The sequence below is a fragment of the Lissotriton helveticus genome, chromosome 7 (genome assembly GCF_964261635.1).
Source record: "Lissotriton helveticus chromosome 7, aLisHel1.1, whole genome shotgun sequence".
In the NCBI taxonomy this organism is placed as follows: Eukaryota; Metazoa; Chordata; class Amphibia; order Caudata; family Salamandridae; genus Lissotriton; species Lissotriton helveticus.
In genome coordinates, this window is record NC_136068.1 from 1,575,637,447 (window position 1) to 1,575,655,791 (window position 18,345).

Sequence of the window (18,345 nt, forward strand, 5' to 3'; positions counted from 1 at the left end):
ACGTACAAGACGAAATACTCATCTGTATATAGCAAAGGCAAACGTTTCTCAGTACAGATCTTCCCACTGGTAAACCCACTCTGTTTTGCCAGGTTTCCTGTGGCTACCTCTCCAGCAAATCTCAAAGATATTTTAAATGTTCACATTAATTTTCATAGTTTCAATTCGGTCTTAGGTAAAGTTAATCCGACAAATTTCTAAGTAGGAAAACTGTAGACTGACAAACTAATTTGGAGAATGGGTGGTGGAAAAAATTGGGTTATTAGTGGAGGGACCAAGTACCCTTCTCAAGTAAGAACCACAATCCTTGTAAGGGTGGACCACTAAAGTTACTAAATAAACCGGAGTTCAATCTCTGGTAGCTATGCCACGGAGCAGATCGGCTTAATTTAGGACAATGTGTAAAGTATTTATTAAGTACTAAAACAGTAATAAAATTGAAATGAAAAACAATCCCACAAAAACTTTAGAATAAAGGCGAAAAAATGTAATGACATCAAAATGGCAAAAACGTAAAAAAGGGAACCAGAGAAATGACAACGCTCCTGTCTTGATGCCTAAGACAGCGAGGCATGGATCAATGATCCAGACATCATACTACTGCACTGACCAAGACAGCTGAGTAGCTTTCACAGAAAAAAGCACGCAGACTTCCTCACGAGTCAGATTCGGAGTACTTGAGAACCTATTAATCATCCAGGCCCACCTCTCCAGGGACCATTTCCAAGAGATTGTTAATGAAGGCTTTATGGCGTCAAACCAAGCTAGCAGCACAAGGCTACTGATATGCCCTGGCTCTTTAGAGCTTTTCGTGGCTGAGACCATGAGCTGTCAAGGAAGAAGTCCAAGCTTGACACTCAAGGAGGTCGGATTGGAAAAGTGAAGAGAATATAGAAGACATTCCTATAGGCCCTAGGACCAAAACCAGTTTCAAACCACTCATTGAACTACAGGACAGCAGCAACAATCGTCTCAGCCACTCTTGCAGGAATGATGTTATGCTTCCCCCACTGCCAGAGTAGGTAACACCCATTGTGTTTGTGGCTTGATCATATGGTTGCGGTCCTCTGCCTCAGCACCGTAAGTCAAGAGGCAGAGGACAGCAATCAGCTCAAGCCACGAACACAATGGGTGTTACCTACTCTGGCAGTGGGGGAAGCATAACATCATTCCTGCAAGAGAGGCAAAAGAAAACCACAGACAAACTGTTTCTGAATATTGTACAACATGGATACTGTCTCAGATTAGAGTGTCCACCACCGTCTATTCCACTGAAAAAACCTTCCATTTTCCAATGGGATAAGCGGAATTAAGAAGCATCCATCCTTTATCCAAAACATGCGGTGGAAAAGGTTCCATCCAAGAGACATCTAGCCACAGATTCCTTACCAGTAGTACCTCTGCGTATCAGCAGAGGGTGTCGTGCGACTCCGTAGTGATGTAGTCCACCGGACGTGATGTTGGAGTCCATATAAAAATAGGAACAGTGTGCCTCTTTTTAGGTCTCGCCTATGCAGTGCCTATGCCCTGCCTAGGCAAAAAGACCTTTAGCTATCGGTACGGCTTTTCAGCCAAAAACGTGCAAGCGTTCCATTGCCTTCAATGGCAAAGCGTGCAGAGATTCGCTTGCAGGAGCAAGCGGCTAGCACCCTATGTTATCAATTAGCACGGCGCCAGACGCTATCTCCTTTATTTAGCGCATGCTAAGAGTAAATGACCTGCAGGCTCCGTGAATTGTGCAATCAAGGGGTCTATAAAAAACATGGTCATTTCAAGAAGGCAAAGTGATTATTTTCCCGTGAACAAGACTCGAGAACAGAGTTAAAACGTGTTGGGACAGAGAATATTTGCAGGCAACTTATGAATTTTGTCTGTTTAAATAAAGCACCGAAACTCCATGGAATCAGGCTCAATGGCTTTTTTCTGCGTAAGAGAAAAGGTTTTGTTGGATTTATGAGCAGGAGGCTCTGTGCCTGCCACATTGAAGCCGCCTTATTTGAGTATGGGCCCCTTTCACGGAGCAACTTTGTGTGGTGATATTTTGTCAAAAGAGGCCCGACTCACTCGCAGCATGCTTTAGAAAAAGAGAGGAGATTTCCCAATAATAATACCAAAGAGCACGAGGCAAGGATGTGAGCTGGAATGCCCTTCAAACTCACGGATTCCAAATGAAGTAAGAGGAGATATGGACTATCATGTTATGTATGCCTGCAAATCTGATGAATTGTTATTTTATTCAATGACTTTGCGCACTGTATTGGCTTTTAAAAATGACACTCTGCAGTGGGTGCAAGAAGTTAAAACGCTGCATGAAAATACTAAGTGCCGATTTGTATTCACTGCGCATGCTAAGAGTAATGACCTGCAGGCTCCGTGAATTGTGCAATCAAGGGGTCTATAAAAAACATGGTCATTTCAAGAAGGCAAAGTGATTATTTTCCCGTGAACAAGACTCGAGAACAGAGTTGAAACGCGTTGGGACAGAGAATATTTGCAGGCAACTTATGAATTTTGTCTGTTTAAATAAAGCACTGAAACTCCATGGAATCAGGCTCAATGGCTTTTTTCTGCGTAAGAGAAAAGGTTTTGTTGGAAATATATATTGTGCTGTTCAGATTGCATTAACATTCAGTGGTAGTATTTTTTCACTGTTTACTTATCACATGATACATGATGTCACTGTGAGGGGGTGTCTCTAACACTGCATAAAAAGCATTTCGTCTATTTCCATGTTGCAGCGTGATCAAGGGCATAACTTGCCAGAAACGCGTAGCTGATCTCTGTGGATAAAATAAACTACTTATGCCGATTCGTTTGTGGTCCCTCTCCCTTGTTTGCTGGTGTGCGAGGCTGTGACCTGAGACACCTAGAAATTCGAGGAGGAGCTACATTGGTATATATATATATATATATATATATATATATATATATATATATATATATATATATATATATATATACACACATACACACACATATACATATACATACACACACACATATACATATAACATGCACTAAATAAGGAACAACCTGGTTCCGTGCCCATCTTTGGTAAGACGCTGACAAATAGAAAGGTTAAAACTACAAATGCCCGGCATAATTAAGATTAGAGAAATGTCGTTTTAACAGTACCAATGAAATATTGGATTCAATACTAAACCAACATTTATGAATTAGCAAGGCTTCATGGGTAATTTTGAATGATAAATATAAAACTAAAATAAAAAGTTAATTAGATAAACCGGCATTTTAGAATGTCACAGACATTTAAAAAAATGACATTTAAAATATGATTTAATAAATGAGACCGAAGTAGAGGGTTGATAAATATCTGTACAATTCTTAAAGTAATTGAGATGACTACGAGCACCATAATCCTTTGTGTTTTGAACATAATGTCAGAATGACATCACAAGTCACATGATAGGATGTGGGGTGATTTTAAAATTTGCAAATGTGGAACCGTGAACAAGTTATCAGGGGATAACGAAACGCGTTGGTTCTTTTAGCAGACCTGGGAGTTGCTTTGTATATGGAATAAGTAATAAAGAAGTTTTTTAGACACAATGTGAGACCTGCGAGTGCGGTATTTATTACTTTCTCCATGTGATGGAGTGTTTGGATATAGATATATATATATATATCTATCCATCTAAACACTCCCTCACATATATATCTATATCCAAACACTCCCTCACATGGAGAAAGTAATAAATACTGCACTCGCAGGTCTCACATTGTGTCCAAATAAACCACACACACACACACACACACCACACACAGAGAGAGAAGTGTTTCAGGTTAATACATTCACCTGTTTTCGTACAGTGCAAACCCTGAACTCGCATATTGAAAGATGCAGTTATACGTGATAATGAAGACAAGCATTGGCATAGCCAATAGGTCTCGCCTTTTTAAGTGTTTAAATATGCAGCACATAATCCTTGGTGCAACATTAACTGTTGCATGGCTAAACACTTATAATGTCCCAAAGGCGAGACCTATTGGCTATGCCAATGCTTGTTTTTTATTATCATGTCCCTGTGGTTCAAACCTTCTCGGTCCTGTGGAAGACAGATTGACGACTGACATGTAGGGAATTGTGGTATTCCCTCATCTGAGCTATCTTTTGGCCCCCACCTCCCTCCGTTGCGTTTGCGCTCCAAGGAGGCGAGAGCAGTCACAACTGAATCCACGCCAGCATGTTTCCCCACTGCGTCAGTTAGGTCCTCTGGATCCGTAGTCGGATCAGTGTGGACTCCGGTTCATAGCCCTTTGGGCTTCCCAGCTGTGACTCCAAAGTTCGATCAGCCGACGTGGACAGCGAAGTCGTGGACAGCGAAGTCGGGGGCACAGATTGACACTGTGCCGATCACCCTCTCCGATGCGGAGACAACACTGCACTGACACTGGACAGTCAGGTGCAGCAACAGTTGTGTGGTTCGGCTCGGACACCTGCCCTCCTCCTTCTAAACAGTCCTTAGTTGTTGGAGTTGGAAGTGTGGAGGGGGTAGATGACTGACGGAGCTGGTTGAGGCTAGTGGCCTTGAGTCCTCCCCACCTTCGGCCCTCCCCCACCCTTGCTACATGGGAGCTCCTACCTCGCTGAGGTAATGACTAGGGCAGCTGCGATCCCAAGCTTGCAGCTCTACTCTGTGGAAGTGATCACTGACCACTTGATAAAAGTGCTTCGAGGCAAAACAGAAGTGGAGCCTCTGCCACCCTGCAGGGAAGCACTGTATGATAAGGGGCTTGGGCTAGGCCCGCTACGGGGGCCCCTGTGGACCTGTCGATTGCCCATATACACCGGCCCGCCCTTGGGGACCCGGTCTGATTACATACATACATACATACATACATACATAATACACATCTTTGCACTTTTCTACACATAGTGTACTTAAAATAAACTAAAATTAACTACCCTACTGTTGTGGTGCCGTGACTTCCGTCATACAATCTGAGAACGCGGAGAATCAAGGAAATTATATATATATATATATATACATATATATACATATATACATATATATACATATATATATATATATATACATATATATATATATATATATACATATATATATATACACATATATATACATATATATACATATATATATATATATACATACATACATATATACATACATATACATATACATATACATATACATATATATATATATATATATACATACACACATATATATATACATAGATATAACTCCAAGAAGTGTTGTGTGCTAGGCCACTACGGTCTCCTTTACCCCAGTGGCCTCACTGAAGGTCCTCTGGACAATGGAGTCCAGAAGGCTGGAAACTTGTAGAAGAAACATATTCTCCGTCAGCTCAGCCTTATCAATTAACACTGCATGCGTTCTGGGCTGCTTTTCCCATGCATTGAGGGATTTAGTGGCATGCCTGCTGCCTTCGCTCCCGGAGGACACTCTGAGCAAACTCACCCAGACACTCCAGGATGGGCGAGAGCCGGCTAAGTTTGCAATAAGATGTGGTATGGATACCAGGGACGTAGAAGGCAGAGCCATGGCTCATTCAGTGGCACTTAGCAGTCATGCCAGGCTACACCACTCTGGCATTCCAGAGGCTGTCCAAGGCACTCTGGAGGACATGCTCTTCGATGGAGTCTGCCTGTTCGGCACATATAGCGATTCTGCATTGCAACGCTTCAGGGACAGTCGGGTGAAACACTCTTAAATAGCTCTACTGCTGTACGGTCTTGCTCCCTAGCTTACCACTTACTCGGACATTAAGGGGGGATGCTCATCTTGGATTCTTCTTACAGAAGGGTCCATACCAGAGTGGAGTTCTATACTTACAGAAGAGTTAGATTCAAACACCCCCCCCCCCCTATCCACGGCCCAACCCTGTAGGGTCCCCCCCTCCCCTCCCTTTTTGCTTCATCTGAATCATCCCACCTGGTGGCACACAGTGAGGTGTTAATGCTTTGTGCAGGTATTATTTCTTACGGCCTGTCAATAACTGTTTTTAGCTCCCGCTATCTAAGAGGTGTATTCTTTGTGGCCCCAAGTAGATGGAACACCTGATGGAGCAACGTTTTTTCCTTTCTCTCTGAAGATGGGACTCCTGCCCAAGAGATAGACATCTGGATGTTATGATCTCTGCTCTATGTAAAGCATCTTCTGTATGCCTTATAGACTTTACTAGGTACATTTGTGGTACTTTTAGTGTCCCTTATAGGGAGCTTATAATTATAATTCGCTGGGAGGCTTTCTGCATTGCTCAACACTTTTCCTATTTATGGTGAGTCTCTAGTTTGCCCTTGCTTCAATCTATGGGGCATTACTTTTACTACTTTTTCTGAGGTGATTCTACTTCTGAGAGACTCAATCAGTGTGTCCCTGCACTTCTTTGGGTAGCTGCTCTCGCTATACATAAGCAGGATGGGCTCTTGCGGCTGTTCTCTCAGGCACCGGTGGTACTTGGGTTCAAATTCTTTCTTGTGTTCTCTACAGCATATCATTTTTCCTTCATCCTTGTACCCGGATGGTCTTCCTTGCTGTGGCATCTTGCCTACAATCCTAGTCCGTGCGAGTCATGTTCAAGGCGTTCTTTTCTGGATCTTCCGGTCTGTTATTACACTGACTCTTAAATGCAAGGACATCTGTGATACTTACTCATCGCTTAGAGCAAGGTCTTGTACCTTTGGTGCCACAGGCACCATGTATACACCGCCCAGGGCATCAACATGACTAAATATTTAATCTCAAGGCGCCGTCATGTTGCCACCTTCTGTGTTGATGGCTATCTTCCATCTAACGGTGGATACCTTGTTTACACATGTTCCTTCAACATTATGGTTCTTTTTATTGGGATTAGTTTGTAATGGGGCTTGGTTGCTCCCTTCAAACAATCTCCCTGGTCGGTTCCTTTCACTCTATTCTACTGGGTGTTATCACATTTCTAGCCCTCTGGGGTTAGCTATAACACTTCTGCTTTATTGTTAGAGCTCCTTCTTCATAAGGGGCTATTCCCCTCTTGCTGTGTACCTCACGCCCTTCGGAAGATGCCCATATACATTAGCGCAATAAAGGCTATAGGCTTGCATAGCCTTATACCTTATGATGATTTTTCATGTCTCCTATTTCCTGCAGCGACATTATTAAAAGCGGAATCATCTGAAGGAGTTGCAACCTATAGAAGTGCAACTATTGTTGATTAGAGGAAATACACTGTTTATTTTTCGTACTTACTCTTTCGTGGGGTGGGTGGGGGTTGTACCTAGATGACTATGCATTTTTCTTTTCCCTCCATACTTCAGCCAGGTCCTGCACTGTCCGATATAACTTACAGTTCGAAGTGGATGCTGGATAATGGTTGTAGGTCTTGTGTGTTGGCCTTTATTTTACCTGGAATGTCTTCTAGGTCCAATTTGTTGCCTTGTTTTTTTCTTTACTAGCAAAGTTTTCACACCTGCTGTCTTCTTTCAGGATTATGATATCAGTGGCCTGATGGTAGGCTACTCAGTCAGTTCGCATTGGTTTAAATGCTTCAGTAGTCACTACTTCACTGGGGTCTGTGATGTCCTCCACACGTTCCACTTTCTTATCTTAGTTAGAACTTGCTGATTATTCTGGTCTGTCTTCATATTTATGACATTGTAGTGATTGCTTCTGATAGACATAAATATATATATCATCCAAAGGTTGCCCACAATTAGAGACGCACACATCAGCAAGCAAACTGGCTTTCGGTAGCACAGTCTTTTATTCAGCCAACGGCAACGCTCCCAGATATTACATGTGCCATTACCCGTACGCGATACGGAGCAGATTGCTCCTTGATCACGGGACGGCTTGCCTCCCATCGGATGCGTGTAAGGAACGTCTCGCAATGGGCTGCTTTATCGCCCTCAATGGGCTCCTACATTCAATAGCCTTCTGTAACTTGGGAGTCCTTAGGCGCTCAAACAATACCTCAATAGGTTCTGTATGGAGACAATTATCTTCAAGCCCTCCATAGAGCCTCCGGTCATGTTGCGGTATGTAATCCATGCATAAAACTTGCCACTCTGTCATAACGATGTCAGTGGATCTGACATCAACAGTCCATTCTCATGCAGAGGTGGTACTGTCTCCTCAGCCCGGACGGAATATATCATCCGAAGGTTGCCTACAAAATAAATACATATCTTCCCAATATATTTGGCACCGCTTGACGAATCTTCAAGAAATTCTCAAAATTAATGGCCCGCTCACTTCAGCTGTTTTGTTGAAAGTGTTGTGGTGATTCGTCAAGGGGGGCTGAGAAAAAGGGGGGGTCCCAAAACGCTTTTTATCCATGTTAATTTCCATAGGAAACTTTAGACACTGCTGCAGCCCGAACTGCTGAATGGAATTACACCACATTTGGCAAACAGGTAGCTCTTGGTTCAGGCAACACTCTTTGTTAAATGGTGTAAACCCGTTCAGCAGTTCCTGAGAAATGTAAACATTCCTCAGACATACAAATATGGCTGCGGAGGATCCGCAAACCCACTCAATCTAGAGCCTGCGATCTGATTGGCTGCCAACAGTTCCACCGAGGAAGTGTTGGCCGCCATCTTGGGACTTGGTTGAACCGAGTAACAGAGAAAAAAGGTTTAAAAATACATCAGAAATTAAGAAAAGGGGGAAGGGTAGAAACACCCTGACCCCCCCCCTAGGCCTTCACAGAGGGTACCAGGGCCAAAAAAGCTTTTTATAAAATATTTTCCGGGGGATTCGCATTATATATCAGTATTGAGGCCCGGGTAGGTGGTGGGCCAGGGGCAATGATCTAAATGCATGCTCCCCGGGGCTACCTTGAATAGATGCATGGGGGGGGGCTCTAGCCCCCCCCGCTCCCTACAGACCCCCGGGGACCGCCACATCCCCGGGGGCTATATTAGAAAATAAAGTGTGGGGGGGCCCTCTAAACCCTCACACCCCCGTGGCCCACCACCTACCCGGGCCTCAATACTGTGGGAGGGGGGCCACGTGGAGCTGTAAATGGCCCTGGGGGCCGGCTCCAGCAAACTCCCGGGGTGCCCACCTCCGTAGATTGCTATGCGATGGCGGGAGCCTCCCATAACAAACAAGCGGAGCACTTTGCTTTTTACCCCGAAGGAGCTGCATGTCTGCCTGCGAGAGCAAATATGTCACGGTGATATCAAAGTTCACCCATAGATATTACCAGTGCACAGGGAAACCATTACTAATAGATGGGCTGGACACTCGTCAATACGAATTCCCCAGCTACACCACAGCTTCACTGTACCCCAAGGTGTTCGATACCAGCACCTCTTCTTAATAAATTCACACAGATACAAGTACTGGATTTATTAATAAACTCACACAGAGGTGTCCCCTAAAACCCCTACAGAATACTATTGTGTTGACTGACTGGTCTCGGCCAGCCAGCCACCACAGACCGGTGTCTGACCTCCTGAGGGGCGAGCCTTCAAATTGGAGGACAGGAACAAAGGCCTGCTCTGGGAGAAGGTGTTCACAGCTCCCCCTAGCGGGATAGATATTCCAGGGCGGGAAGCTTCAAAGGCCCTACTGCGTTTGTTATGCAACCCTGGGCCTCTAAAGGAAGTGGAGGTACCTACCGACATGTCCTGACCCCACATTTTGGTGGTAAGACAGGATGGAAAAAGTAGTTAGATTAGGAGGTGCCCCCACACTCTGCCAGCACCACCCTTGGGGAAGGACAGCTGATGTGGACTCTGCTTTTCAGATTCCCCCATGTTGGTTTGGCAGGTATTAGCCTTCTAGGGTCAGTTATGCCCACTTCCCACAGGAAGATGTCATATAGAGGGTGTAAACAACCTAAACGGGTAGTAGCCAAAGGGCTACCTACCTGTCACTCCCCATAAACACCCCTAAATTAAGTATTCAGGTGCCACTCCTGAACCCAAGAACTCAGATTCAATGGATCAACAGAAGGACTAAGAAGAGTCACTGTTTGGCAAGATGTGCAGCAGCACTTTGTCAAAAGAGGGCTGAGGACGGCCGGGTTGCCAATCGCAAAAGTGTGACTCGTCCTGTGAGATGAAGCACTACCACAGCCTAGACAAGTCTATCAGCACTTCAACTAACACCGAAAGTCTCCCATAGAGGAGCTACTCCCCTGCATTCGGAAGGCACCCATAAGCAGAGTCCGGTCCACCGCCATGCAGGTCCTCTGCCCAACTGACACCGCAGACAACCAGGAGAAGGTACTAGCGCTATGGCTGGTCAGATAGGTCTCCCCACAGAGTGTGAAAACACTAGGACAAACCAGAGAAGTCCAGCACCTACCACTGGGGTAGCAGACGCCATGCACCAAACACAGACCGCAAGTATCCAGTCCGAACTCTCACTGCACCAGGACCAAGCAGCCGTTGAGGGATGTCCGCATCAGACCCACTTTGAGAGAGGCCCAGCTGCTTTGATTTTGCCCCTGCCAGCTGTTTGTCCCCGACCACAAGGTGCATTTTTGGGCACCCAGCGCAAAGACCCTCTTGCGGCCAAAGCCAGTGTGTGAGCCCTCGGACTAGCCCACAAGTCTCCCTGTGCAGCCTCTTTTCAGGCAGCCCTCCTTCTCCGTAGCACAGCAGCTACCAGCACCATGCTCCTAGTAGAATCCGGGCAGCTCCCGAGGAACTGCTGGCAGTACCTTGAACCTTGTCCCACTACGATCCCCGAAGGTGAACCCCTGAAATAGAATGCACCTACCTTTATGCATCTTGACTTTTCCTCCCATAGGATTGCATTGTGGGTAAAAGCACAGGTCAGGGCATGGATAACTAGCCAAGACGGAGGTCGCACTTTAAACTGCTCCGCATCATGGCCTGATTTTCCGTCCGAATACCATGACCACTGGTGCCATCTCACCTCCTGAACAAGCTTTCTGCACAGCTGGTGCGGGCAGGCAGCAGTGGCCTGCTTGGATGACTGCCAGGAAGAGGCTCTGGACGTTATGGGTGCCTTCCTCAACTACCACCTATACTGCAGACTGCGGGCTTACTAATAGAACAAAGCAAGCTGGCTGGATGATCGGGGCCATGCCCCGGGGACACACGGTAGGTGTGCTGTAGCAGCGAACGTATAGAGAAGATGCCGCCTTGCTGGGAGACCTGCTTGTGGCTGAGGTAGTGGCAGACGGGCCTGTGGCCTGGATAAGTGGTAAGCGCAGGCGCGAGAGCCAGTGAGCCACGCCACCCAAACTTACACAGCGCTATCGCACAAAAGAGCGCATTGCCTAGTGGCGGCTCGGACCATGGTAGGTTTGCCCCCTTTCTTTGCTAAGTGACCGGCAGGGCCCGGGGACTATCTCACGTATAGGCACACCGGCGTATGCTTGGCAGCAGCAGCGAACCAGCATGCCTCAGCATTGGGGGGGTGAATTGGGGATCCGAAGCCTGTGCAGTGGACACTTCCGGAACCTGTGCAGTGGACCTTTCCGGGGCACCGGCGGAACCCAGGGGCTGTCCGAGCCCAGATCCGCTTGCAAGAATCCTGCAGCGACTGCCTGAGATGAGCTATTCAAATCCGGCAGAAGGCGAATTCACAACTCTCACTGGCAACGGGAGTCAGGCAGCACAGGCAACACCAGGCCACTTTACACAAGCTAGACCACTAGATCAGCAAGAGCTTAGTTGGCGCAAAAATCCCGCCTGTGGAAATGAACTGGGGCACGCTGCTAGGGCCTGCTCCCGGAGACGGCGCCCGGATGAGAGTAGACCTGGTGCGCAGAGGGTTCGCTGCCACACCCAACAAGATTAGTGGACACAGCGGTGCCACCAAAGGTCTCTGCCCTCCAACGTGCATCATTTATGAAAGGCCTTTGTAGTGAGAGAGGACGCACCAGCCAGCCCAGAGGTTGTGCCCCATATCAAAGCTTGTGTTCCCAGCCGAGGCAAACAATAGTGGAAGGGCCTGCTGTCAGGGGCGAAAGAAGTAGACGGGCCTGGGCTTTTTGGGCCCAAAAAAAGTGCCGGAACAGAAGACCAGGGCTCATTTTAACGAAGCCACCATACAGCAAGCAGTGGGACTAGCCAAACTATTGCCCTAAAACCCTACCTGTAGAGGCGGTTTGACAGCGTTTTGTATATGCCTCACTAGGTACAACTGCCAATGCAGCGTCCAGTGATCACCAGAGCACGGGCTATGAACATTGACACCAAGCCACTAATCTGCGATTGAATAAAAGGAAAGAGACAACAGGATATGCAATCCAGAGTGATCTCATTCATCGCATCACTACAATCTGTCTAGAAGAGTAGACAGGCCGACCTGCGTTAGCCGCACACCAGCCAAGCATTGAGTGAGAGGCACCTCCCCGACAAAATACAAGGATGGGCTGACAGCGCATGGGGACTGGCATGGGAAATCCCCATCCAACTGCAACCGGAAAGCCACCAGGGTAAAATCATGAGGCATCCTAGCACCCGCATCCCCCATGTTGGAATAAAAAAAAAAAAATAGACTCCGTCCTTCAGGCGGTGGCACAAATTGGAGTCTCCCGGACGCAAACCCGCATGTCCCTGAAAGAGGGGCGCACAGATAAAATCACAACTGACATCACATTATTGCATGTGGATCACCACAGGGTACTCTTATGCCAGAAGGACCCCAATATGGGTCCTCCCAGGCACCCTATACACTCCTGAGGGGATAGAAATAGACCAACACGGCCGTTACGTGTTGACAAAAGGCTACCTGAACGGTCAGCAAATGGTGCTTGGCTCCATATAGGACACGAATATGGAAAAGACAGCATTCTAGCATGCCCTATCCGGCGTGGCATACTGATGGAGTGAAGTCCCCTGGCTGCTGGGGGTGACTTCAACGCGGTACTGGACACACACCTAGACAGGTCCTTCCCGTCGCTGCAACAAACTACGGACATGTCAAACGTCAGGGCCGTAGGGAACTGGATGAGGCATTGGAGACTGGTTGATATCTGGAGGTCATTGAACCCACTGAAGCGCCTTTATTCTTATTACTTTCACCCCCACAGGTTACGCGTCCGCATAGATCGCTTTGTGGTAAATTAATTTTATTTACCCAGAGTTTTATATAGCGCGATCTTGACCCGAATACCGTATCAGAGCGCTTTACATAGCACCAGTTGCATTACATGAGGACACATTAATTTTTTTTTTGATTTGCCCAGAATCACAGGATGTTCAGCGTCATTGACGAGACTCGAACCCAGCTCCCCAGATTCTAGGTCGACCGCCCTGGCTGTTAGGCCAACTCCTCTCCCCTCACCATATTTCTATCTAGATCTATATCTAGCTATCCATCCACTCGCCTCTTGGGCAGGGTATAGCTTTGAAACTTGTACTACAGGTGAAAATATGCAGTATCCGTCAGCAGAAAAAGTTACTTACCTGTGGTAACAAACTGTCTGGTGGATACTCATTTACCTGCAGGTTCCTGACCTGTAGAACAATTCCATGCATCAGACAGGATCCGTAAAACTTCAGAAGTTTTTCAGTCTGTCTACAAAGAAAAGATTTATTCAAAGATGTTCACCGACAAGTGTGCACACTGAGCCGATCTTTGAATGGTCCTGTATGGGTTAATAAAAACCAGGAGTATTGTAATGTATTCAGGCCCCACCCACCCCCCAACCCAAGGAAGACTCGCACCACAGAGCTTTGGAGGCACCTTCTTTATTCAGGCTCTGTCATCCTTCTACTGCCGTTTCCCTCTCCTATTTCCGGCCCCTCCCCTTCCACCTCCGCCTGCCCTGTCCCAACATCAGGGTCAGGCAGGGGCGACATGACACCTTCCCCTTTTGTACAATAAAGCTTACTGTCTCTCAGAGTTCTTCAATGAGTCGCACAGGTTGCTTGGCTGTTCGTCGTGGACGGCTGATTTGTGCTTGTTCAGAAGTGTGGCAATCCCTGGCATCTTCACGACTTACTGGGCTGGGACGTGTCCTTCACGGTTTCCTACTTGGCTCGACGAGTCCGTGCTAGTCCGGGACCAGAGTGTGAGCAGAGGGGTTGCATCTTTTGAAATGGGACACGTTTCGGGTTATGCGTTTGCCTTCAGACTCAGCCGTGATCATAGTTCCTTTCTGATTGGAGACTCGCAGTGGGTGTGCGCGGTATTGACTGTCCGCCTTTGTTCTACGGTCGCGGTTCACCAGCACCCAGACTCCTTCCTGAATGTCCGTCTGCCTCGCATGCCTGCGTTGATCAGCATAGTCCATCTTTGATTTCTTTTCCTGGTCCAGTTTCACCAGGGTATCATGATCAGTGGTCACAGTTCTAGATTGCATGACAGTGTTCGAAACTGGCAGCCGCGTGCGAGGGACTCGCCCGAGCATCAGGGCATTGGTTCGTAGTACTGTGCGGCGTGGTCTGATATGCCCTCAATACTTCATTCAATGCTTACTGGATGTCGCGGTGGGCGAGTTCTGCTTGCTGAACCGTCTTCTTGAGGGTCCCCATGAATCGTTCAACCATGCTGTTGGCCTGAGGCCATAAGGGAGTAATCTTCTGATGTTTAAAGTGGAGATGTTTTGCAAATTCGGCAAATTCATGACCGTTGAACGGTGGTCCATTATCTGTTTTTACTCCCGTAGGGATTCCCCATGCTGCAAACGTTTCATCAATGACGGGGATGACGGCCGTCGCTTTGGTGGAGGATACTTGATGCGCAATTGGAAACCGAGAGTATTCGTCCATGATGACGATGATATATCGGCCTGATTTCAAAGGACCAAAAAAGTCAATGGCCACTGGTTGCCACACCCAGTCTGGTAGTTCAGCCATCTGCAGAGGGGCTGGCGGTTCGTCTCGACTCACTAGCTGACATGAAGCACAGTCCTGAAGTGTGGCCTCCACCATTTGATCAAGCGAGTGGAACCAGACGCGTTATCGGAGTGCTTTCTTGGTGGCTACTACTCTTCTGTGTCCTTCGTGAGCTAGGTTGATGACCCCTTGTCGCAGTCGCTGAGGAATGACTATCCTCCCTCCTCTCAGCAATAACCCATCCGTGCTGATTGATAGCTCTTCTTGGACGTGCTTGAATGCCACGATTTCTTGAGTATCAGCAGCTGTATCTTGGTGACTGCCGTCCGGATGTCTCCATGAGCTGGTACGTATCCGGGCCATGATGGCCTGAATTCTGGGATCCTGGTTAGATGCTTCACGAATAGCTTCTAGTGGCACCGCCGGAGGACACGCATTGTCAATGACGAAGTGAATGTACTCTTCTGCTACGGAACATCGTTCTAGGGTGTGAGACTGCGGGTGCCGTGACATGTAGTCCGCTGGGTTTTCTGCCTTTCCAGGTTTATGGACTATGGTGTAGATATAGTCTTACAAGCCTAGACCCCATCTTTCTGGTCGAGGGGGCATCTTCGCCCGTGGATTACCAAAGATGGTGATGAGCGCTTTTGTGCTCTGTGATGAGTGTGAAGTGTTTCCCTTATACAAACAGGTGAAAATGTTCACAGGCCCACACAACCGCGAGGCTCTCTCTCGGGTTGTGAGTAAGCCTTCTCCGTGTCAGTGAGACTACGACTGGCATAAGGGACAACATGACGTTGGTCCGCTTAATGGTTGTACTGCGCCAGGATGGCGCCTAAACAGACAGGGCTGGCGTCCACAGTGATTTCAGTCTTTCTTTTGGTGTCAAAGTATGCCAAATTAATAGCAGTGCTCACGGCCTTCTTGATTTTATTGAACGCATGTTCACACGCAGGTGACCACAGGAATTGCTGACCTTGGCGGATGAGTTCTCTAACGGGTAGCTGATGGTAGCGTAGTCCTTAATGTAACTGGCACAATAGCTTGCCATCCCCAGGATTGACCGGAGGTCACTAATGTCTTGTGGCTGTGGAGTGTCTGCAAGGGCAGACACTTTCTCAGGGTCTGGTTTCATGCCATCTTTTGAAAAGATGTGTCCATAGAATTTTAGTGTGGACTTGTGGAACTCTCATTTATCCGGGTTGAGTGTGAGGTTAGCGCCGAGTAAGGCGTGACACACTCCAAGGCTTGGTCATGTTCTGCTTGATTTTCCCCGAAGACCAGGATATCGTCACTGTAGTTAAAGTCATTTGGGATGCCCTGGCTGACCCACTGAATAGCTTAGTGAAATATCTCAGCAGCTGAGGATATTACGAAGTTTAGACGTTTATAGCGGAACAGGCCTTGATGGGTGGTAAAGGTGGTAATGTAGCGGGATTTCTCATGTAGTTCCAGTTGGTGGTATCCCTTGTTGAGATCCAGCTTCGAGAAAACAGTTGCCCCATTGAGGCGAGCAATCATATCACTGATATGAGGTCCAGGATGTCGTTCCCTCTCAATAGCCGTATTCGGGGCACGCATGTCCACACACAGGCGCACTTTGTGGTCTTGTCCCTTATTGGGCACGGGCACTACTGGTGATGCCCAGGGTGTGGGTCCTGTGAATCGTTCAATGATATCTGTCCTCAACAAGTCCAGTAGCTCGTCATCTACTGCCTGTTGCAGATGAAACGGCACCTTCCTGTGATGTTGCGCGATCGGTGATATTTGTTCTTCTCAATAGCCGTATTCGGGGCACGCATGCCCACACACAGGCGCACTTTGTGGTCTTGTCCCTTATTGGGCACGGGCACTACTGGTGATGCCCAGGGTGTGGGTCCTGTGAATCGTTCAATGATATCTGTCCTCAACAAGTCCAGTAGCTCGTCATCTACTGCCTGTTGCAGATGAAACGGCACCTTCCTGTGATGTTGCGCGATCGGTGATATTTGTTCGTTGATGTGCAGTTTGACTTTGAACTGGTTGAGCTTCCCAAGGCCTTTGAAGAGATTCGGGAACTTGTTGACAATGTCTTGGGAGTCATCTACCGTGTATAAAAGTTCGACAAGTTTGAGGCGTTCTGCTGTCGGCAGACTGAGAAGGCAGTCCGCTGCGTCTGGGCCCTCGATCACATGGATGTGAGCTTGGATCGGTCGGTCCTTATAGGTCAGAGTCGTGCGGAATAGTCCCAGGCATGGTAGGGGTTTCCTGGACATCCAGGTGTAGACTCGAACAGCGGCCGGTTCCAGTTTCGGCTGAGGTTTCATGCTTTGGTATTCCATGGCACATATGTAGTTCAAGGACGCTCCTGAGTCTAGAACAAACTTGGCGGGGTGACTCCCTATTTGAATGTTCAATCTTGGGTATTTCTTCAATTTGTCGGGGTCGGACACCATACATAATGTAGTGTTCTGTCAGGTTTACCTTCTAGTCTTTTCAGAACCTTCCACACTCTGTGTTCTTTCCACTGAGTCTCTGATTCCGTTTAGAATGCTGTTTTGAATTACCTTTTGTATTACCAACTGTATTGATTATTCACTGGCTGAGTGAGCTGCTGCGCAGCACTTGTTCTAATAAACCAGCTTACAAATCAACCTGCCTGTGAGCTATTTACTACAAAATATTTGGCGACGATCCTTGAACAAGTGTCTGCTTACCACGCGTGTACTTATAGAACAACATTCGGCGAACCTGAAGCGTCGGCTGCACCTGATTGCCAATAGACGCTAAGTGCTAAAAGGCCATCTGACCGACTGACCCCTCGCGAGTACGTTGAGCTGTCATAAGTACCGACAAACCCGTGCCATTCATCTATGACCTCGCCGATTTGGAAGGAGAAGCACCCAGATGCAACAAGACGCTAAGTACCAAGAAATACCGATTGACCCCTCGAGAAATCGAGCAGTTAGAAGCACCAGCGAACTTATGCCATTCATCTAAGACCTCGCTGATATTAAAAGAAAAGGAAAATAAGGTACTGTACTTGTTTTTGTGTTCCTTCACAGAAGCGGCAGCAGTTTCCACTCAGTGCGAGCATCGGCCTGCTTGCTTACGTCAGTAACGCAAATTGCGCATTCTGACCTACGCTCTTGGCGTATTGAGTAACGCCCAGCCATCGGAGTGAATACGACTCCCCAACGCAACTAACGTAAGTTGAATCCGGAAACGTCACTGGAACGCTGCGTCCTGGTGTTGAAACGCAACGTTGGAGGCCATTTTGGAGATCATTTTTTTTTCGTTTTTTTTTCTAACAGTTTTAATGTTACACTACCGACGTGCAAACTAGTTTTCAGTGTGTAAACAAAAGCGCAATAGCGGAACTGTTCACGAGACGACCACCACTAGGTGAGTGGATTCAACCTGTTGTTGTTTCATGTAACGAGTAGTCAATGGAAACACGCAGTGAGGAAACAGTTTCAACTCTATAAAGGAGTCAATGTGCCTTCCCTGAGTTCTTTTATTATTACAAAACGAGGAGACAGTCTTGATTTACTTTGACTACAACCGCCTGAGTCACTTGTTTTCACGAGGTGGGAGACGTTTGC

At 47.2% G+C, this 18,345-nt stretch overlaps 1 protein-coding gene across 1 annotated transcript in view; it reads right to left on the minus strand.

Moving 5' to 3' along the window:
- Positions 1-18,345, minus strand: part of LOC144770517 (GTPase KRas-like) — a 214,154-nt gene that overhangs the window by 163,498 nt on the left and 32,311 nt on the right. The window lies entirely within an intron of this gene.